Raw genomic sequence first — 24,012 nt, 5'->3', positions numbered from 1 at the left:
GTTGGCAAAAGGACGCGAAGCAACGTTTTGTAAAAGGCCTTCTAGTATCGATATCCATTTCTGGTTAGCCACTGACAGAGGCGGTTAGCCACTACGTCCCCTCCCCTCGCCCTTATACGAGAGTAACTCTCATTTCCTCTATGGGCGTAAAAGTGAATGGACCCGCTCGCTCCCGATACGCCTTTCTATATCTCAACCCAGCCCTACAGCTCGTAGAAACAGATAGGCGCATCCCTGCTGTTCGTACACCTGTGCCTCCACAAGATGACAAAACAGCCTCGCCAATGCAAAAGACGACAGCGTTAAATACCAGCGCGGCACGAAAATGAGCCACAAAGCCACTCAAACTTCGGGCACAAAACCAAGGCGCAGGCGCACTGGCACACTGTTACCCGATTTGCCCACTTCCCCCTCCTGGTCTCCGCAGTTTCACTTCCCCTCGTTTGGTTCTCTACTTCCGGGGCACAGTAGGCTCGGCCCCTCCTCAGCTCTTACCCTCCTCTACCCGAGGAGGGGGGAGTCGAGGGGGTGGGGAAGAGTTCGTTGTTTGTTTACACGATGTGAGCGGAAAAAGAGACCAATAAAGTTTATTCTGGAAACAAAAGGAAAAAAAAAACAGGGGTGACAGAGAAAGGAGACGGGGGCGGGGGCGTGTGGCGGGGGCTAGCTGGGAGAGGCAGCGAGAAGGAGAAAGCGGCAGTTCCGGTGCCGCCGCTGCGGCCGCTGAGGTCTCGGGCTGCTGCCGCCGCGGCCGCTGGGGCTGGGGCCGCCGGCGAGGCAGGGCTCGGGCCCGGCCGGGCAGCTCCGGAGCGGCGGGGGAGAGGGGCCGGGAGGCGGGGGCTGTGCCGCCCGCTCTCCTCTCCCTCGGCGCCGCCGCCGCCGCCGCCCGCGGGGCTGGGACCCGATGCGGTTAGAGCCGTGGAGCTTCGAGGAGCCCCGAGCGTGAGTAGAACGCGGACAGGCCGGGAGCGGGCGCGGTCGGGATGGGGCCGGGTGGGTGCTGGGGACTCGGGCGCGCCCGCCGTCTTGGGCGGGGGCTGCCCGCCCGTCGTCTCTCCCAGCTTCGGCCCGCAGGAGAGTTCGCCTGCGATCCCCGCTCTCCTCCGCCTGCCGCTGGCCTCACCCAGATGCAGAGGCGAGGGCTCGCCGCTCCCTCTTTTCTCCCTCTGGCCGCCGCCTCCCTCTTCGTTTCCTTCCTCTCCCATTTTTGGGGATGGGGCGGCTAGAGACTGAGGAAGTGCGCCCAGGGCCGCCGCCCCGGCCGCGGTGGCTCGGTCCCCCGCGCCCTTGCACATCCACCCGACCCGCGAGCACCGCGGCGTGAGCGATCCCCGGTGCCAAACCGCGAGCTCTTCCTAAGGGGCTGTCACGCCCGAGGACTCCGACCGCGCCAGCCCGGCGACCCTGCGTTTGCCTCATACTGGGTTTAAATCGCCCGGCTGCGGCTTGGAAGGCTACATCCCCGTAGCCCGTAGTTCCTCTCCCACCCTTCCTCTCGAAGTTGTTTTTTTTTTGCTTTTAACCGAGACAGTCAAACGTATTGGATCTTTTCATTCATAGACCTGAGACATTGTCTCGCGATTTGTGTCTTTAGTAAGTCTGATATGTGATGCCTGCTTCATAGCTCCTAAGTGGCTCGGAAAGGTAGGGTAGCGCCCAGAATTGGACTGTGTAAACACCAGACGTTCAGCCAGTGTGTTTTGATCGCGGCTTGAGGGGTTTATTTTAGGATGCTAAAGAAATAGTGGTGATGATGGCTAGTTACCAGGCTTAGGAATCGAAAGCTGTTTTGGATGTCATTAATTGGGAAGCTGTTTACGTACGTTATATAAAGGGTAAGGGGAGCGCAATAAGAAGGGCTTCTGTGAAAACAGCCTTCATATTTTTTAATGAAGTAGAGTTGTGATTTCGTTTGGTGAAGCTTCCTCATTCCAGCACTGCGCCTTTGGGCACATGCAGTACATGGGTTTGCGAGATAATGTTTTGAATCGTAGTTTGTGAGGCCTGGGAGAACCCTTGGAAAACTTGGGTAGGTAAACTTCTGTTAACTCAAGTCATCGGGTAATTACTATGGCCACATTTGAACCACTGTGGGCAATACCGGTCGCATGTTTTCCTGCTCAGAAGCTGGGTTCTCTGGGTATTTGCTTACATTGCACTGTACAAAATTTGTTTATGTACTGGATTGCGTGTTGTTAAGGAAAGACCTGCAAAATACTTAAGATACCACGTTGCTAATTTAATTTATATAAATCACAGCACGTCTTTATTAATGGATCCTAGAAGCAACTGTAGTGTAAGAATTTGTTAATATGTCTGTTTTAACATTTTTAAAGACTGAATCATTGAATTCTGGTTGACAGCATAGATCTCTATCTAAACATCACATGTTCTGGAAAATTTTAATTATCAGATTAACTGTTCTGCAGTGTCATCAGCCAGAATTATCTGAAGAGGGCCCAGTGGGGGTGGGGGGGGTGGGTGGGGTGGGGGTATTTTGTTTGGTTTTCTGAGTTTTCTCATCGCACCTTTTTGGATAAAATTAAATTTCATCTGTAAGTTTTTTCAAAAGTTTCTTATAGGTTTTTTCCATCATTGTAAAATAGAGTGTTTTCCTATTAAAATCACAGAATAGATGATTGAAAGAAGTGATAACACATGGTAACAGTCATAGCATCATGGGGGAAATAAAGAGAAAATGAATAAATATTAACTTAATATTTTATCATTGATTCTGTGAATATAAAGTTTGAAAGACATTCCAATCAGTTTAGTTCAAGAATTAAAAATGAAAAAAAAAATTAAAAATGAACCACATATAAATGCAGAACAGTGCTTTTATATATCTAAAGTTTTTTTTCTCAATTTTTAGTAAGTTAAATATAGCATTAAGGAGATGTCACTAAATACAAATGCTGCAAACCCAGAAATTACTGCGTGAAAGTGTATCTTCTCATGGGCTAGATATATGTGAAAGGAGGACTGTAAAAGAGCAATGGCTTTGCCTGGAACAACTCCTTCTTAAAGCAGAGTTTCCTTCCTGTCAGTATAAGAGCCTCTCCATCCCAAATAAATATTACCTTAAAAAAAAAAAAGGTAAATTTACAAGTAAGATACTTAAATGATAAGATAGGTCATACAGTTCCAAAAAGAGTTCACTTGTTTCCTTTATTGAATTAAGAATTTTTTAACATTTACTATTACCATTTAAAAGTCATTTGCTCTGTTGATTTGTTTATCTGAAAAGGGCTAACTTAATCCCATTTGATCTCTTTAGCAACAAAAATAGCATTAAAAGGATCACTTCTCTATTTTTTTTTTTTTTTAAATTTTGAAATCTTTAATTCTTACATGCGTTCCCAAACATGAACCCCCCTCCCACCTCCCTCCCCACAACATCTCTCTGGGTCATCCCCATGCACCAGCCCCAAGCAAGCTGCACCCTATGTCAGACATGGACTGGCGATTCAATTCTTACATGACAGTATACATGTTATAATTCCCATTCTCCCAAATCATCCCACCCTCTCCCTCTATTTTATTATTTAAATATCTTGAATTTCAAGGGAGGGGTGATTCTGTAAATGAAATGTGTTTCTTAAGCATCATAAAAGATTTTATCTCTGAAAATATTTATGATCCTTAAATTTGTGCAAGTTTAGAAGCATAAATCTTGGAAAATCAAGGTTTATATTAGTATAGTTATTGAGCTGTTTTTTTAAGTATGTTTATCTTGAGCTACAAAACAATCCTGTAGAGAAGGCAGTACTGCTGTCTCTGAGAAATGACATTTTAATCTAAGGTCAGACAAGTATCAGGTGACAGACTCATTGACAAAATGAATGCTTTGTGACTCCTTTCGTTTTATTATGCTACCTCTAACTTGCTCCAGCCTGCTTTTTTTTTTTTTCCAGCCTGCTTTTTTATAAAGAAACTAGAGCCCATAGATCACCTTTTCCCTTATTTGTAGTAATAAATGGATGTGTTTAATTCCCCATATAGCTTAAACAGTGGTTTTTGATTCTGTCCACACATTAGAATTGTCTAGTTAGCTTTTTAAAAATATCAGTGCCAGGGTCTCGTTCCTCGAGATTCTGGTTTAATTGGTCTGAGATGGAGCCCAGATATCTGTTTAAGTTCCCCAGGTAATTCTAATAGACACGATTGTAAAGCCCTTGCTTTCTAAGACCCGTATGATTTGTTTCTTTTCTTCTAATTTCATCTCTCCTTTTTCTTCCTACAGCTCCCTTGGCCTTTTCCTGCTTCATGTGCCAGTGCTATTTGCTTTTCATGAGACATTTGCACACTCCATACCCCTTGTTTAACTGGCTGACTCCTACTCATTTTTCATATCAGTTCCTTTGAAAAGTCTAGTCTGGGTCAGGTGCCCTTGCTTCCTGTTCCCATAACATCTTGTGCCCCTACTGTCAGAGCATTGACTCAGTGCATTGGCAATTGCCAATTTATTTGTCTGTATCTTCCACCAAGATGTAAATTTCATGAGAACGCTAGGGGTTTTATCTTATACAGTTATGTTCTCATTGTCAAGTACAGTAGCCAGTACATAGTAGAGTTATTCAGTAAATAAATATATTGACAACAGACTTCTTTACAACATTAATAATTTACAAATGCCTATTGAGTTTTTATACTATATTTGTTCACTAAAAATATACATCCCTAACCTGCCACACATATGTATTTTAATTGGAGACATTTGGGATGTTCTAAAGTACATATAAATTATATCGAGTGACACTCAAACTCCCCCCCCCCCACACACACACACAAATAATTAAACACAGAACCGTGCTAGAAATCAGGAGATGTGAATTCAGATCCTAACCTCACCACAAGAGTGTGTCCTTGGGCAAGTCTCAACCTTTTAGGGCCTCAGTTTCCTCATCTGTATTGTACTGAATGCTCTACATGGTACTGCTCAGTGCTTTATTAGCCTTAAAAACTATGAGTACTAAAAATACTGACTTTGGAAAATCTGAACCTCCTTGGTTCAAACCCTGGCTTCTATGCTTACTGGCAGAATTACTTTGGACAGATTTCTTAATATGTATAATGAGAGTAACTACTACTCAACAGAGTTGTTATTGTTTTTGTTTTTGTTGAATTAAATGAGTGTAGATCCAGGAAAGTTTTGGCCAGGATCAGATGCCTAATACATGTTCATTTCCTTTCCCCTTTGAAAGTGTTAGATCTCATGAGTGGACTTATCTGAGATAAGAAAAAAGATAGTTTATGTAATACATCCTGTTTTCCACTTTGCTGACTGCTAACTTTACAGGTGTGACTAGGGACCAAGAACCACGTGGCTTTTAGTTTCATTTTCTTGGAACCCTATTCCACTGTCAAACATCCAGGTGTTAGTTAACCTGCCTGGGAAATAATTATGCCTTGAAGTTTGAACCATGACAGGAGCGTCCCTGATAGCTCAGTGGGTAAAGAATCTCCCTGTAGTTCAGGAGACCCAGATTTGATCCCTGGGTGGGGAAGATCCCTTGGAGAAGGAAATGATAAACCACTCCAGTATTCATGCCTAGAAAAATCCCATGGACAGAGGAGCCTGGCGGGCTATAGTCGATGGGTCCCAAGAGTCAGACATGACTTAGCAACTAAGCCACCATGACAGGGTAGCAAGTATCAAGCTATTTCTATATCATAATACATAATATGCAGGAAGGGAGAATCTGAACTGATGACCTCATACCATTGCCAAAGATCAGTAAAATCAGACCTGACCATTCCAAAAGAATGGAACAGATTAAAACTAAGAGTGATTTACAAAAAAGACTCAGATTTTGGTGAAGTCTCTGTTTGCCAGGCCTTAAAATTCAGGGAGTTTTTTTATTTAGTAAATTTTAGTAAAAATTATTTAGTAAATAGTAATTGTATTTAGTAATTTCCAGAAGATATAGGAAGTATACCTCTGGTCAGGACCAATTGCAGAAGATTGTTCTCGATGTCAGATTAGCAGTTACAGGTGTCAGTTAGCAAACTGAAATTACTGATATTTTTCTCTGGGAGCTTTGTATCTTAATTTTATGTGTTTATTTTAACCTTTATTTATTTAGTAACCTTTATTTATTTGGTGACACAGTGTAACAATATCTCTGCTGAAGTTTCTTAATGCCAATCTTATTTTTTTATAAATCAAATTGACTTGTCTGAGTTTTCCCTTAAGTTTATGTCTTTGTTTTGTTTTTAATTTTTTAACGACTTTAGCGTATTATTTATATATTTATTTTTATTTGTTGGTGACACCTCAGGGCATGTGGGATCTCAGTACCCCAATCAGGGATCAAACCCACATGCCCTGCAGTGGAAGCATGGAATCTTAATCACTGGACCACCAGGAAAGTCCCTTAAGCTTATATTTAAAGTGAACTTTATTAATTATCTTTTAAGAAAAGATACTGTAATAAAAATTAAAAATAGTGGTGGAGAAACTGAAGTCCTAAGGGTGTAAAAAAGAAGCATGAGGCAACACACGGTGAAGTCTAAGAATTCGACTTAAAGGCTTGTGGTTTCCATTGTTCAGAAAGGTTATTCAGCCTTAGATAAACTGATAATGTTTTATAGCCACTTACGTTATTTGTATTTAATCCTTTATTAATATGAATCAGTTGATACTGGTTAAGAAATTTTTATATGTTCTCTCTCCCTCCTCAACTGTACAATTTGGGGAGTTTAATGTCAAAATACTTTAATAAACAGTTTCTAAGTTTATAATAAAAGTGGTGGCTTAGAGCTATTTCTTCAAGTTTAATGTTTCTTACAGTGAAACTGTTTTTAGAATGGATTATAATGCTCTGGTTTGGATGGCTGAAAGACCAAATTCCAATCCCAAACTGCCACTTTGTATTTGTCTATGGGGGAAAGGAGGCAGACCATATCACATCTTTGCTGCTCTTTAATATGCTACTTGCTAGTAACTCATTAATTAATGAGATAGTTTAAGTAATCCCAGTTCTATACAATTATTTAAAAGAAAATGTCACAGACTAATTATTTTAAATTTATACCTAGTACAGGAATAACACACTTCAGCGTTTGGTCTGACAATTAAACACTCATCTCTTCATATCATTTTGCTAGTTAGCTTGATAGTTTATCTGAATTACACTCATTTATAAGAGGTTAAGTTTTAGTATCTTTTAGTATTAATATTAATTGGAATTGTTACAAAGGAGTCACTGTGTTAGGGCCAGCATTACCATTTGAAATAAGTGAGATTTTACAAAAGGTAGAAGTTAAGTATTCTTACAGACAATGCTTATCTGGTACACTTCAGGTTTTAAATATTTGTGTAGTGGAAACCAAGGAAGTCAGTGTTGTGATGTAAAAATAGCTGCATTAGGATAGAAACATTCTGTTCTGATCATAATTCTCTTGCCAGACTCACCAGGGGTTAGTAAAATTCTGTAGAGAGACGCATCTTATAAAGCACTATAGAAATTTAAAGCAATATTATGAGGATAATTTTAAGCATAAAATTTTTTTTAACAGGAGGAGACTGTGTTCATTCTTGTATCCTTAGCACCTAGCATAGTACCCAAAAGTAGGTGATCAGTAAGTGATATTTTTGCAGTAGAATCATAACTGGGGATCAAAACACTTATCTTTCTATCAGTTAGTAGCTGTATACTTTAAACTATCTGAAAATTAATAAATTGCTATGTGTCAGTCTTAGTTGATCATTTACTGTGTATATGTTCGAATTACAGGAGGTATTTTTCTGTAAGTAAACTAGTTGCATATTTCCATTGATGTTTGTAGACATTTTTAACAAAGATTAATAGGTTAGGAATAGCTATTTCCTAGAAGAACACTGAATCAGGAGTCTGAGAATCTAGGTCCTATCTAGCTCTTTGGCCTTAGATCTTGACCTTTTAGCACTTGTTTGATTCCTAGCATTTTAAAGCCTATTTTTTATTTCAGGGAGGACTAAGTAAGCCATTCCCTAGAGAGAAGATGGCCTATCTCAGTTTATTGTTATCTTCAGAAGAGAAAATCTCTTTTATCTACTTGTTTATAAATTTGCACATATTTGAAGGCCCTTCTGTGAAATTCTGACAGAAAAAAACTGCCATCAGAAAAGAATGGACTGGAAAGATTTTTTGCTTTCTCTCCAAAACTGTCAGGGACTTGGGAGGATCAAACTTATAGCAGGCATGCCCTTTTTGGTTACTGGCACTGAGAGCAGTTAAGTTTCTGACAGACATTGAAAGCAGATCATCCGTTGCACTCCAGTTGCCAGGGTTTTGAAGGCTGGCAAACCTGTCTCAGCACCCTTAATAGCCATTGGCAATCTTCCTTACTTTAGTTAAAGACTTCTAGGAAAATATGTCCCATAATTTCCTTTGGTAACCCATCCCACTAGTTGGTTTTCAGAAAATACGTTCTAATCTTAGAAACATAATTCCAGAGGCAGAGTAAGGCTCTTTTTTCAGATGTGTCCTCTGTTGTACATAAAAATGTATGAAAAGATGGAAAAACTAATTGTCCTTAATCAGGAAACAGTGATGTGTATGCTATTGATTTGTTGTTTCTATAAATGTTCAAGTCACTCACTTTCAACTTTTGAATAGGTTTTAACCAGCAAACTGTTCAGGTAATGAGATATTATGTAGAATTATTTTGATTATGTACTTCATTTTTCAACAAGCTAAGCAGATTTGGGTTGCTCTTTGACAGATCATGCTTTTCCAAGTGCTTTTCTGATGGACTTACTGCAGGTCTAGACCTGAAAGTACTATTGCATTTTGAAACAATTGATTGCCTTTAGCCTGAAAGCAAGTGAATTGTGTGTGTTTTGGGTTTTTTCCTTAAGAGGTTAACCTCTTGACAGGTACAAAATCCTTCGAGTTTTCTGCCAAATAAGCTAGTATTCTGGAATATAGATTTTTGGAACATATCATCAAAAGTCAATCAGCATTAAAGGTAAAAATTATGGGGAAAAAGATTGAAATTAGGCACTATTGTAAAGTCAGTATGAAATCAAACTACATATGACAGCAAAGAAAGGAAAAATTACATTTTCACATTGTCATTTTATACTTATTGTAAAGATTAATAGTAACATCATTTTATTTTCCATATGAAGATTTCCTTAAAATCTAGTGGCTTCTTTTTTTCTTTGCAGTTGACACCTTGATAGGCAGCATCTTAAAGTATTTATGAAAGTGATATTTGTATTCTTTTTCTATATACCAATTGTAAAGGTTGGACATGACTTTTTCAAAGCAGTTTCTGTACTTGATAATTAACAGTGGTAGTAAGATTCAGAGCAGTTTATAATATTAGTAATGTTATGGTTCAGAGACTGGTAGTTTGTTTTCTCTTCAGTATAAGGGACCAACTTTCAACTTTCTTAGTGATATTGTAGGACTTAAGATTTACTCAAAATCACTGTGAATAGTTTTGACTGTTTCTGTGCACTGAGAGCCTAAAGCCTTGTGTTGTTCACAGATGCTACTAATACTCAGCTAAATGATCTACTGATGTGCAGTGACTAAAGCACAGCTAAACGTGTCGTGTGATGGTGTTTTGTTGAGTTTAAATATCAGATACATAAATCTGTTGAGTGCATTCCTCTTGCAGATAATATTTTTCCCCAGTCACAATGGGGTCAAGTAGTCTTAACAACCGTACAATGGGGAGGGAGGTGGGAGGGGGGTTCATGTTTGGGAACGCCTGTAAGAATTAAAGATTTTAAAATTAAAAAAATAAAAAAAAAATTAAAAAAAAAAAAAAAACAACCGTACAGAATATTTAAAGTCAGAACAGTCTTAGAAAATCCATAAAATATGGTCAGTGTGTGTAGGCTTCTTCAATTTTTCTTTTCCTAAATATATGTCCCAATGGCTAAGAGCATGTGCTCTGAAACCAGACTATCAAAATTACTAGTTTTGTAATTAAGAGCAAAATTATTTACCTGTCTAGGTTAAATAGTCTCTTGTTCATTCACCAAGTTGTGTCTGACTCTTTGCAACTTCATGGACCGCAGCATGCTGGGCCTCTCTGGGTTAATACATAATTCCTTATTTGTAGAAGAGGGATAACAACAGTACCTACATCATAATATTATAATGAAGTTAAATGCCAAATACATGAAAGCATTTAGAACAATGCCTACCATCAGCCTACCAGGCTCCTCCATCCATGGGGTTTTCTAGGCAAGAGTACTGGAGTGGGTTGCCATTTCCTTCTCCGAGTACATAGTAAGCACTCAGCAAAAATCTGTATGCTGTTTGAGAGCATTAACCATGTCATGTTCATTAGTTCATTTTGGGGTTTTAACATTTTGTAGTGAATTGAATCCTGGCCATTTTGAGAATTTACTGATGGATCCTATCTCTCAAGAATGAGTAAGGTTCCTGTCTAACAAACTTCCGGAGAAGGCAATGGCACCGCACTCCAGTACTCTTGCCTGGAAAATCCCATGGACAGAGGAGCCCGGGGCTGCAGTCCATGGGGTAGCTAAGAGTCGGACACTACTGAGCGACTTCACTTTCACTTTCATGCATTGGAGAAGGAAATGGCAACCCCACTGCAGTGTTCTTGCCTGGAGAATCCCAGGGATGGGGGAGGCTGGTGGGCTGCCATCTGTGGGGTCGCACAGAGTCAGACACGACTGAAGCGACTTAGCAGCAGCCGCAGCAGCAGCAGCTAACAAACTTCTTGACATTACTGCTTGCTTTTGTTCTATTACAGTTTTTTAAAGTTTCATACTCACTCTGAGAATTTGAATTCTATTTCATACCTAAGAGAAGTTAGCATATAGAGATTCAGCGTGATTGGAATGAGGGATTTGTGGACAGAAAGGAATTAAGTAAATGGACGTACATTTTTCACATCTAATCTGAGCTTCCTATGGATTAATTTTCCCTGTCCATTCTTAGAATCTCAGAATCCCCAACAGATATCTTTTTTCTTTTTTTATTGAAGTATGACTGATTTACAATATTAAATTAGTTTCAGGTGAACAACATAGAAATTCAATGTTTTTCTAGATTATACCCCATTTAAAGTTTTTGTAAAATATTGGCTATCTTCATATGCTGAACAGTATGTCCTTATAGCCTGTTTATTTTATATTTATTTATTAATTTGTAGCTCTTGACTTCCTACCCCTATATTTCTCCTCCACTTCCCTCCTCCCCACTGGAAGCCGCTAGTTCTCAATATTTGTGAGTCTGTTTCTGTTCTGTTATATTTTGGCGTTTATTTTTTTAGATTCCATGTAAGTGGTAACATAGAATATTTCTTTCTCTTTATGACTTATTTCACCAAGCATAATACTCTTGAGGTTCATCCATGTTGTTGCAGATAGCAAAATTTCATTCTTTCTATGGCTGAGTAATATTCCATTGTATGCATACATACCACATCTTCATCCGTTTTCATCTGTTGGTGGACATTAAAGTTGCTTCCATCTCTTGGCAGTTATAAATAATGTTGGTATAACCCTGATGGTTCAGCCGGTAAAGAATCCGCCTGCAATGCAGGAGACACAGGAGATGGGGGTTCAGTCCCTGAGTCGGGAAGATCTGGAGGAGGAAAATGGCAACGCACTCCAGTATTCTTGCCTGAAAAGTCCCATGGACAGAGGATACAGGCAGGCTACAATCCAAAGGGTCGCAAAGAGTTAGACATGACTGAGTGACTAAGCATGCAATATTCATGAACATTAGGGTACCTGTATATTTTTGAATTATAATTTTGTTTTCTTTGGATATATACCCAGGAGAAAAGGAATTGCTGGATCACATAACAATTCTATTTTTAGTTTTTTGAGGAACCTCCATACTGTTTTCCACAGTGGCCACACCAATTAACAGTCCCACCAACAGTGTACAGAGTTTCCCTTTATTCCACATTTGCACAAATATTCGTTATTTGTGGTGTTTTTGATGATAGCCATTCTCACAGGTGTGAGGTAGTATCTCAGTTGTGGTTTTAATTTGCATTTCTCTAATGATTTACAAGCTTGAGCATCTTTCTGTGTGTCTGTTGGCTGTCTGTGTGTTGTCTTTGGGAAAATGTCTGTTCAGCTCTTCTGCACACTTTTCAATTGGGTTGTTTGTTTTGGGTTTGGTTTTTTTTTTTTTTTGGTGTTGGGTTGTGTGAGCTCTTTATATGTTTTGGATGTTACCCCTTATCGGTCATATCATTTGCAGATATTTTCTCCTATTCTTTAGGTTGTCTTTTTGTTTTGTTAATGGTTTGCTTTGCTATGCAAAAGCTTTTAAGCTTAATTAGGTTTCACTTACTTTTGCTTTTCTTTTCTTTGACTTTAGGAGACAGATCCAGAAAACACAATTAATGTCAGAGATTGTTCTGCCTATGTGTTCTTCTAGGAGTTTTATGTTTTCCAGTCTTACAGTTAGGTCTTTAATTCATCTTAAGTTTATTTTTGCTTATGGTGTGAGAAAATGCTCTAATTTCATTCTTTTGCTGTTCATTTTTCCCAGCACCACTTATTGAAGAGACTGTCTTTTCTCTGTTCTATATCCTTGTCTCCTTTGTTGTAGATTAATTAACCACAGGTGCATGAATTTATTTCTGGGCTCTTTATTTTCTTTCATGAATCCGTCTGTTTTTGTGCCAATACCTTGATGATTTGATAACTGTAACTTTGTAGTGTAATCTTAACTCCAGCTCTGTTCTTTTTTCTCAAAATGGTATTGGTCATTTGGGATCTTTTGTGGTTCAATATAAATTTAAGATTGTTTGTTCTAGTTCTGTAGATGTCTTGTATATTTCGACAGGAATTGTATTAAACCTGTAGATTGCTTTCAGTAGTATGGACATTTTAACAACATTAATTCTTCTAGTCCGTGAACGCAGGATTTTTTGTATTACTTTGTATTATCTTCAGTATCCTTCATCAGTGTTTTATAGTTTTCGGAATATAGGTCTTTCATCTCCTTGGTTAAGTATATTCCTTGATATTTTATTCTTTTTGATGTGATTTTATATGGGGTTGTTTTCTTACCTTCTAGTAGTTCGTTATTAGTGTATTAAAAAAGCAACTGACTCATATAAACTAATCTTGTATCGTGCAGCTTTACTGAATTCATGTTCTAATAATTTTTGTGTAGAAACTTTAGAGTTTTCTATATATAGTATCATATCATCTACAAATTGGAGAAGGCAATGGCACCCCACTCTAGTACTCTTGCCTGGAAAATCCTGTGGGTGGAGGAGCCTGGTAGGCTGCAGTCCATGGGGTCGCTAGGAGTCAGACATGACTGAGCAACTTCACTTTCACTTTTCACTTTCATGCATTGAAGGAGGAAATGGCAACCCACTCCAGTGTTCTTACCTGGAGAATCCCAGGGATGGCCAGCCTGGTGGGTGCCGTCTGTGGGGTCACACAGAGTCATGGGTGCCATTTGTGGAGTCGCACAGAGTCGGACAGGACTGAAGCAACTTAGCAGCAGCAGCAGCGTCTACAAATAGTGAGTTTTACTTCTTTCCTTGGCTTCTACTTCTTTCTCTTGTCTGATTTCTGTGGCTAGGATTTCCAGTACTGTGTTAAATAGAAGTGGCAAGAGTGGGCATCCTTGTCTTATTCCTGGTTTTAGAGGAAAAGCTCAAAGCTTTTCACCATTGAGTATGATATTAGCTGTGGGTTTATCATGCTGCTGCTGCTGTCACTAAGTAATATCCAGTCCTTTGCGATCTCATGGAATATAGCCTGCCAGGCAAGAATACTGGAGTGGGTTGGCATTTCCTTCTCCATAGGATCTTCCCAAACCCATGTCTCCTGCTTGGCAGGTGGATCCTTTACAACTGAACCACCTTGGAAGCCCTGGGTTTGTCGTAGATGGCCTTTATTATGTTGAGATATGCTCTCACTATACCAACTTTGCTGAGAGTTTTTATCATGAATGGATGCCAAATTTTGTCAGATGCTTTTTCTCCATCTATTGAGATAATCATGTGGTTTTATCCTTTCTTTTGTTAATGTGGGGTATCACACTGATTTGGAGATATTAATTATCCTTGCATCCCTGGAATAAAACGCACTTGACCATGGTATATGATCCTTTTGATTTATTTATAAATTCTGTTTTCTAATATTTTGTCAAGGGTTTTTGTATCTCTATTCATCAGAGATATTGACCTGTAATTTTCTTTTTTTGCAGTATTATTTGTTTGATTTTGGTTTCAGGGTAATGGTAGCCTCATAGAATGAATTTGAGAGTGTTCTTCCTCTTCAGTTTTTTTGGAATAGTTTGAGAAGTATGGATATTAGCTCTTCTTTATATAGTTGATAGAATTCCTCTGAAGCCCACTGGTTCTGGACTTTTGTTTGCCCCCCGCCCCTAGCAACTCTCTTAATAGCACTCTACCATGGGGCTTCCCTGGTATCTCAGTGGTAAAGAATTTGCCTGACAGTGCAGGAGACGTGGGTTTGATCTCTGGGTCAGGAAGATCCCCTGGAGAAAAAAATGGCCACCCACTCCAGTGTTTTTGCCTGGGAAATTCCATGGACAGAGGAGTCTGGGGGGGCTGCAGTCCATGGGGTCGCAAACAATCGGACACAGCTTAACAAATAAACAACAGATTGAAGCAGTAATTGTTACATGCTACTGGGTATTTCCTTTCCCTGTCTTTCTTCATGCACTAGATGGTGATTGTGTCATATTGTCACATAGCTGTTGTGTTACGTAGCTTTTGTAGAATTCTCATGTCGTGTTTTAAAGCTTCTCCATTATACTTGCTGTGACGCCTTAATGAATACAGATTTAACTCTTGTGAATCATTCTGTTCATTACCTAGTTTACACTGACTGGACATTGTGTAAACCTTACAAGTTATTTACATGAAAATAAGGAAAGCAGTCATGTGTTCTGAATATTTTCATCAGTTTATCTCTTAAGTCTTTGCCTTAATCACTAAGGTAACTAGTTACCTGGCATCATAGATGGAAGTTTATGTGGCATCACCTACCTGGTTTCAGTACCATGGTTGGCACCTTTGAGACTGTTAGTTAGTATTTATGTTTTTGGTAACTCTGTGTGAATTTGTTTTCTTACCTCTTTTAGCTTTTAACAGTTTTCACTAGACCGCTCTTGATGGTCATACAAGGTAATTTATTTTTCTCAAGTTGATGATCCCATAGTCTATCTATCATATAACAGGAAAATAATAGCAGTAAAACCTGCACACTTTAAAAAAACTTCATACATTATTGTAATTAATTTATATGGAGATTGCTTAAGAAAGTGTCTATCATTTTTGGCATAATTGTTCAACATTTTTCATTATTACTTACTCTTAAAGAATTGTTAGCATACTCCCAAGCACTTTTTATGCGTGTAAAACTGTATAGAATTTTGTGTCTTTGGGGAGGGGGGAATGATACGCATAATGAAAAGTTTTTTTTTTTTTAATGGCAGTGGACTGCCCTTGTACTGACAAAGAATTAATTGACAGTCTGGGAGAAAATTTCTTTTATTTTCTAAATGTACCTACTAATATATAAAGTTTTTTAGTTACCTCAAACCCAGCAGCAGCAAACTTTAATATCATGAATCTGGGAAAGGGGAATGTTACGGACTTTATGCGTGTTACTCCCTTAATCTTCACAGTAGCACTTCAATACGCATCCTCTCTTCATTTCACAGGTTAGGAAACTGAAGTTCCACATCTAATCAGTACAGTGGAATTGCATCACATTCAGTTTACAAGAATTCAGTTAATACTAAGCCAAAAGTAAAAGCATGATGAAAGCAATCATTTAAATATTGCAGTCACATTCCACTACTGAGCTTTTGCTTAAAGTAGACATGAAATTAAAGATGTGAATTTGCTGTTACCTCAAACTGGTTTCAGTGTGTAGGCATGGACTCACTGTGTTGAGTGTGATTCTGTTATTCAGACCTGTGTGATGTTCATGCAGTATGACCTCTAATATCATTTGTCTTGTGTAGAACTAAAGAAACAGCAACATGTTCCAATATTGAAAGAGGCTGTTGTTTTAGACTTGCTGAGCAATTGTGTTGATTTCTAAGGTGGCCTATAGACATGACCACAACAAATTATCATCTCTCTGGTACATGCATGGACATGTGGAAATCCACACCATTTTAAATACTAGATATATTTTATATATTCTGTATATAATTTTGTGTTCTAAATTGATGTATATATTAATATATTATTATCTTTACACAAAACATTTTTGTACAAGGTGGTATACAAAAAAACATACATTGTAATTTATGGGGGATTTAAGAGACCTTTTTTCAGGAAAATGTTGACTAAATCCACAGACTATGTATGTGATGTTTGCTGCTATACACCCACGACCTAGTATGTTACCAAGTATAAGGTTTATTGAATAAATGGGGAAAAAATGTTTAATCATTCAGCAACTTAAGTTTTTTAAAAATAAAAATATACATATGGTGATCACATTTTCTCAGCCCAGATTTTGAAGGCACTTTTGAAAAATCTGCTTTATCCCCCAGATGGATTAGTCTTAAATCATATTAGAACAGTAAGAAAATAGAATATTAGAAATTACAACTGTCTCATAACATCTGGTCCTAATATGACCACTAGACTTACTGTTGTTTATGTTTCTTTCCTTTCTCCCATCTGTTCTTTTATATGCATATGAATTTGCTGAAGGAAGTACAACCATACTAGACAGAATTTATTTTATGGAAACCTAAATGGGTTTCTGCTCTTTCACCTAGAAAAATGGAAAGACTAGAGATAGAAAATATAAATAGGGTGACAAATCTATGTGTTATTCTTACCTCCTTATGTAATATTTATTCCCTTTGTACAACCCCTTCTTCAGTTCCCATCTGGTTTCTGAAAGGAAGAAGAATTTCCCCTCAGTCCCTTGAAAGAGCTGAGCTGCCAGATATTATTCTTTTTTAGCTGGTCCAGAAGACGTGTCTCCTGGGCCATGAAGACATGATCTCTTTCTTACATTGGCAGGGGAGGAAAGGCTTGATACAGTGAAATAGGAAATTTGCTTGTAATGCTAGATCAGAACCAGAATATCTAACCTACCTGCTAACTGCATGACATTGAATAAGCCACTAATGATTCATAAGCCTGAAAAGTTGATGCTGTGTGGCTAGTGACTGAAGAGATATTTTCAAAGTAGTACTATGTTCCAGACAGAGAAGGAAATGGCAGCCCACTCCAGTGTTCTTGTCTGGAGAATCCCATGGACGGAGGGGCCTGGTGGACTGCTGTCTGTGGGGTTGCAAAGAGTCAGACACGACTGAGCAACTAACACACACACACACTATGTCCCAGAAGTGAGCTTATGCAAACAAACTTTAAGGATGTAGAAGTAGCTCAGTTGTGTCCGACTCTTTGCAATCCCATAGACTGTTGCCTACCAGGCTCCTCCATCCATGTGGGTTTCCATTTCCTTCTCCAGGGGATCTTCCTGACCCAGGGATCAAACCCAGGTCTCCCACATAGCAGGCAGACATTTTACCATCTGAGCCACCAGGGACCCCCAAGGATGTAGAACTCAAATGAAATAGCAACTGTAAATAAAATAGGAGGGAAAATAAGTCAACAATATATTAAGTCTATTTATGATTACCAAATAGAAATTATTCTAAATGAAGAGGTGGCTTAATATGAAATTTTATAATTCATAGATCAATAAATCCAATAAGGGAAGTAAAGATCATATCAATAGATATGGAAAAGAAAGTAATAATTTCCTTTTGTTTCTTTAAAAACCAGGAACAAAGAGAAGTTTTAACAAAATATATCAAACTGAAAGCTGAAATAATGGTTAATGGTGAAACACTAGAGAAGTAACCATTTTTTAAAATTTGGAAACCTATTATCACTATATTGTTATATAAATTGTTCTGGAAGTTCTGACCAATACAGTAAGACTTGAAATAGAAACAAGAGGAGTAAATACTAAAAAAGAAGCCACACTGTCCCATTTTCAGTATGATGTAGTTGCATTTGTAGGAAAACTAATTGAGAAATTACTAGATTTAGTGAGAAAAGAATATACAGTAACTAGATTTAAGACAAATGGTTTAAAATTAGTGGTTCTCATTTATGGTAGCAATAATTGTTTAGAAAATATATTTAATATAAAAGAAATAATTTTTAACAATATACCAAAGAGAGTTAAATTATGTTCATAAGAAATATATGAACTCATGTGAAGAAACCTAAAAACTAATGAAATATAGACAGAGTATGGGTACAGTGAGGAGAGTGTCATTGCAACTGTTATAAGTACCAGTTTGTCTCAAGCACAACTATGAATTTAACATAATCCTAATTCTTCAAAATGTCAGAAATTTGAACAAGAGACTAAAACAGGTAAAATGAAGTAGATTCTAAGTGAAAAATGAAGAACAATGTCAGAGAGCTAATCCTATCACCCTATCAGATATGAAAATATACTATAAAATGCTAATAGTAAATCAAGGACTTGGATACTGGTATAAGCATTGATAGTAAAGTTGGTAAAGGAAATAAAGAGCCCAGAAACAGACATTCTGAATGTAAAATGGGAGTTCAGAAATCAGTAGAAAAAGGAAGACATTCAATAATTGTTTTTGAGAGCATTAAGTAGAAAAACAAAATCAATTTGATCTTTATCTCATCTTCTATAACAGAATAAATTCTGGATTAATTGAAGGGTTAAGTGAAATAAATATGCTAAGATCGTAATGACCCAGATAACCACGATGGTGTGATCACTCACCTAGAGTGGAGTATGAAGTCAGGTGGGCTTTAGGAGGCATCACTACGAACAAAGCTAGTGGAGGTGATGGAATTCCAGCTGAGCTATTTCAGATCCTAAAAGATAATGCTATGAAAGTGCTTCAGTTCATATGCCAGCAAATTTGGAAAACTCAGCAGTGGCCACAGGACTGGAAGAGGTCAATTTTCATTCCAGTCCCAAAGAAAGGCAATGCCAAAGAATGTTCAGACTACCACACAAAAGGACTTATCTCACACGCTAGCGGAGTAATGCTCAAGATTCTCCAGGCCAGGCTTCAACAGTATGTGAACCGTGAACTTCCAGATGTTCAAGCTGGTTTTAGAAAAGGCAGAGGAACCAGAGATCAAATTGCCAACATCCGTTGGATCATTGAAAAAACAAGAGAGTTCCAGAAAAACATCTACTTCTGTTTTATTGACTATGCCAAAGCCTTTTGACGGTGAGGATCACCACAGACTGTGGAAAATTCTGAAAGAGATGGGAATACCAGACCACCTGACCTGCCTCCTGAGAAATCTGAATGTAGGTCAAGAGGCAACAGTTAGAACTGGACATGGACAATAGACTGGTTCGTAATTGGGAAAGGAATACATTAGGGCTGTATGTATATGTCACCCTCCTTATTTAACTTCTATGAAAAGAACATCATGGGAAATGGTAAGGCTGGATGAATCACAAGCTGGATTCAGGATTGCCAAGAAAATATCAATAACCTCAGATATGCAGATGATGCCACCCTTCTGGCAGAAAATGAAGAGGAACTAAAGAGCCTTTTGATGAAGAGAATGAAAAAGCTGGCTTAAAATTCAGCATTCAAAAAACTGAGATAATGGCATCTAGTCCTATCACTTCATGGCAAATAGATGGGGAAACAGTGGAAACAGTGACAAACTTTTGTTTTCTTGGGCTTCAAAATCACTGCCAATGGTGATTGCAGCCATGAAATTAGATGACACTTGCTCCTTGGAAGAAAAGCTGTGACAGACCTAGACAGCATATTAAAAAGTAGAGACATTACTTTGCCAACAGAGGTCTGTATAGTCAAAGCTATGGCTTTTCCAGTAGTCATGTATGGAAATGAGAGTAGGATCGTAAAGAAGGCTGAGTGTTGAAGAATTGATGCTTTTGAACTGTGGTGTTGGAGAAGACTCGAGAGTCCCTTGGATTGCAAGGAGATCAAACCAGTTTCAGTCCTGAATGTTCATTGGAAGGATTGATGCTGAAACTGAAGCTCAAATACTTTGACCGCCTGATACAGAGTCAACTCATTGGAAAGACCCTGATGCTGGGAAAGATCTAAGGAAGGAGGAGAAAGGGACAAGAGGATGAGATGGCTAGATAGGAGCACCAATTCAATGGACATGAGTTTGAGCAAGTTCCAGGAGATGGTGGACAGGGAAGCCTGGCAGAGTCGGACACCACTGAGTGACTGAACAACAATAACAAATCTCATTTAAGAAAGATATTTGTCTGGATGGGGAAGTAACTTCCAAACATACAAGAATGAGAAACTCTCAAAGAGAAAGTTTGTTACATTTGACTCTCATGTAAAACTTTGGTATTTATTCTGTCTTTATCTCCCACCTCCCCTCCTGTTCCACTTCGCAATACAAACAAACAAACTAAAAGATGTACACTCTAAGATTAGAAATTTGCAAAAATGTAACATACAGATGTTTAAACTTTAAGATATTCATACAAATACTTTCCAAAACACCAAGATCCATATAAATGAGCAAAGAACTTGAGAAAACAGGTTTGTTTACTAAAGAGAAAATAAAAACATATGGGAAAATTTTTTTCCCAGAGAGATAAAGAAGTGAAACTGTAAGATACAGTGATATATTTTTACTTTTTGAATTAGCAAGAAGTTTCTTGTTGCTGGTGAAGATGCTGGGAAATGTGCTTGCTCATGTATTTCTGTTGACAGCCTAAATTGATTCAACCCTTTCTGAAAGGAAGTCAGTGATTTTTTTTTTCCATTAAAATTAGCATACCTTTTGATCCCTTAATTGCATTTGGGGCATTATGATAATAATGTCAATTTTAAAACAGTTGAAGTAGTCAAGTAAACTATGCTATATCTTCCATAGAAATAGGCAGTGAGAAGAAGACTGTTGTTCATGAAGAACTTACAGTAATTTGAAGGAATGTTTTCAAAGTGGGGAAAAAGGCAAGATATAAAATTATTAGGCTATTTGAGCACAACTATATAAGCCATGAAGTAAACTACAAAATATGCATATTAAAAAATCTGTAAGAGACTGTGTTGAAAAAGCTGTAGGAGACTGGTAATAATGGTTGTCTCAGGTGCATTTTTCACGGTTTTGTTTTCCTCCTTGATTCATGTACCACTGTATTTTGCATAGATACAGAGCACAGTCCCATGGTCTTAATGGACATTTGTCAGTATTTAAGTGAATGAATATCTCTAATATGCATGGGTTACTTTTACTTTGACAGAAATATGAATACAATCTACATCTAAGTTAAAGAGAATGTGGAAAGTGTTTTAGAAAGGAACTTGGTTCTATTTTGTGTGATCCTTTTCTGTTAATAACATCACTGCTGCCCAAATTAGGAATTTCTATTCATTTGGACTCTTATCAATAATCTCTGACCTGTTAACTCCAACTGATCACCAAAATCTTGTAGAAATGCCTCTTGGTTTCATCTCCGTCTGTTCTCATAGTCACTGCCTTAGTTTAGTCCTTTCCTTTACCACTGAAGTATCCCAACAAGCCTCTCCACTTTACTACTCCTCTTTTACCTTTACTGCCACCAAAATTAGCAGACATGTAAATCATCAGCAGAATTCTGTGTATGTGGTATAATAGGTTGTATGGGGGAAAAGCAGGGGAGATTAACACTGTCAAATACACCATAAAATACAAAATTGATCTGCTTAGAACTTATTCCTTGTGACTTACATTGTTGCTTCTCAAACTTTAGGCGTATTAGAATCACCAGGAGGAACTTGTTAAAATATGAATTACCCAAGCCTAGAAATTCTGGTTAGATGGTTCTTTGTGCCTGGGAACATGCATTTTAACAAGGCTTCATGCTCTTGAGCCTCATCCATGTGATCCCAAGACTAGATATTGAGGAACACTGACCTTAAAGGGCTCTCTTATACATTTACTATAATTCTCACAACTTGGCACCAACACACTTTCTGTGCATTTTCTACGCTATCCCTCATGAACACTTTGCAATCTAGCCATCTAGAACTGCCTCAGGGCCACCTAGGCCCTTCTGGCCTCCTGTGCTTGTGCTCATCCTGTTTCTGCTGCTCAGAGCCTCTTTTGCTATGGCTGCCCCTACCCAGTAACTTGTTGACCTGGCACACTGTCTTCAGCTTCTCTGTGAAGTACTCCTGGTCTCAACTCTCCTAGGCAGAGTAGAGCTCTCCCTCCTTTATAGCCTCTACTTAGGGCTTTCATGCATTGGAGAAGGAAATGGCAACCCACTCCAGTATTCTTGCCTGGAAAATCCCAGGGACGGGGGAGCCTGGTGGGCCACCGTCTATGGGGTCACAGAGAGTCGGACATGACTTAAGTGACTTAGCAGCAGCAGCAGGGCTTCCCAGGTGATGTAGTGGTCAAGAATCCACCTGCCAGTAAAGGGGGCGCAAGAGACATGAGTTCAGTCCCTGGGTTGGGAATATCCCCTGGAGTAAGAAATGCACCCCACTCCAGTATTTTGGCCTGGGAATCTCATGTACAGAGAAGCCTAGGGGGCTACAGTCCAAAGAGTCAGACACAACTAAGCACAGCACAGCCTCTACTTATTGCAACATATACATACTAAGTTATGCTGACTTATTGATGTATCTGTCTTCCTCAGTAGACTGTGAGTCTCTTGAGGTCATAGATATCATTTTACTTACCTTGTACCTTTAGCATAAACCTGGCACATACTTGCCTAATAAATGTTTGTCATATCGATAACAGCTCAATAAAGAAGGCAGGGAAGGAGTGGTTAGTCCCACTTTTCAGTGAGGAAGATGAGGTCTTAAAAAATTAAGTATTTGCTTACAGTTACCCAGCTTGTAAGTACCATAGACTTGAGATTTGCCCCTAAGATACCTGGCTACTTTTCTGGTTTTAGTCTACAGGAAAGGTAGACAGATTATCACTGTAAAATTACACACACACACAGCCTTTTAAGCATTTTTTGCTGTTTATGTATTTGACATGTTTGGGGGGGTGTTTTAATAAACTTTTTTATCGTATTCACAATTTATAAATAATATATATTCCTCTAGGGCAAGAACAGATTACTGGATATTAAGCTCTTATTGCTTGGTGTTATCCTCTGCTTTGTATCCCTTTCAGAAACCATAATATAGTACCTAGTGGGGTATCCACAAATACTTGTGTATTTAAATTCAGCCAACACTTAATGTACTTACCATTTATTCTGCAGTAATTAAGACAAAAATTATTTATATAAATATATACACACACGTATAGTACATATATAAGTATTCAAGTGGTTTTGCATTGTTTTTTTTTTTCAAGTTCAGTTTCCAGAGTTTGGTTGTGTTCAGTGTTGGTGCTTCAGTCTTGATGTGTTGATGGAAATCAACGACCAGCTGCAAAGTTCAGATCCAGTGTGCCATAGAACACATCTAGCTATGGCTTAAACCAAATGTTAGCAATGAAATATTTAGTAGCAACTGTTCTTTTAAAAGAAACATTTTAGATAATTAGAGTCATCTTGTAATATCCTTGCACCCAGCTGTCAGCTTTTTAATTTTCTGCCAATATTTCTGGAACTAAAATCAAGAAAATGGAAATTAGGGTACCACATTTTGAAGTACACTAAACACTTGACAAACTGTTACATCTTATAAAGATTTCCAAGTAGAGTTCTTCAGTCAGTGTCTCAAAAGATTTTGTAAAAAGCAAATATCTAAATTAACCTCCAATATTAAGCTGAGATACATCAGTAAATATTAGCATTTGAGAAACTGAACAATTCCCTTTCTTAATAGTCACTGGACATGGAAATCATTAAATTTGAGCACTTAATTTTAAAAATTTCCTGTTACTGTTGATTTTGTTAACATGTTTAATTACCATCTCACTATCCTTTTGTTCTCCCTTTCTTTAGCTTTTGTTGTTACTTTGTGCTTTTAATACAGTCAAATGTCCATTTTCTATTGCATCAACTTATAATAATATTCCTCATATCCCACTGTTATACAGTGATAATAGTACCCTGTCTTTCCTTTAAATTCTTGT

At 38.2% G+C, this 24,012-nt stretch overlaps 1 protein-coding gene across 1 annotated transcript in view; it reads left to right on the top strand.

Annotated features, from left to right (window-relative positions):
* PIK3CA (phosphatidylinositol-4,5-bisphosphate 3-kinase catalytic subunit alpha) overlaps positions 488–24,012 on the top strand; it is an 84,930-nt gene continuing 61,405 nt past the window's right edge. The window contains exon 1 of the mRNA XM_018047551.1: positions 488–942. The gene's annotated coding sequence lies outside the window, so the exon portion shown is untranslated. The remainder of the gene's footprint in view (positions 943–24,012) is intronic.

The sequence above is a fragment of the Capra hircus genome, chromosome 1 (assembly GCF_001704415.2).
Source record: "Capra hircus breed San Clemente chromosome 1, ASM170441v1, whole genome shotgun sequence".
Classification (NCBI taxonomy): domain Eukaryota; kingdom Metazoa; phylum Chordata; class Mammalia; order Artiodactyla; family Bovidae; genus Capra; species Capra hircus.
Note: the sequence above shows the minus strand (reverse complement) of the source record. Positions and strands in the feature narration are given on the sequence as shown.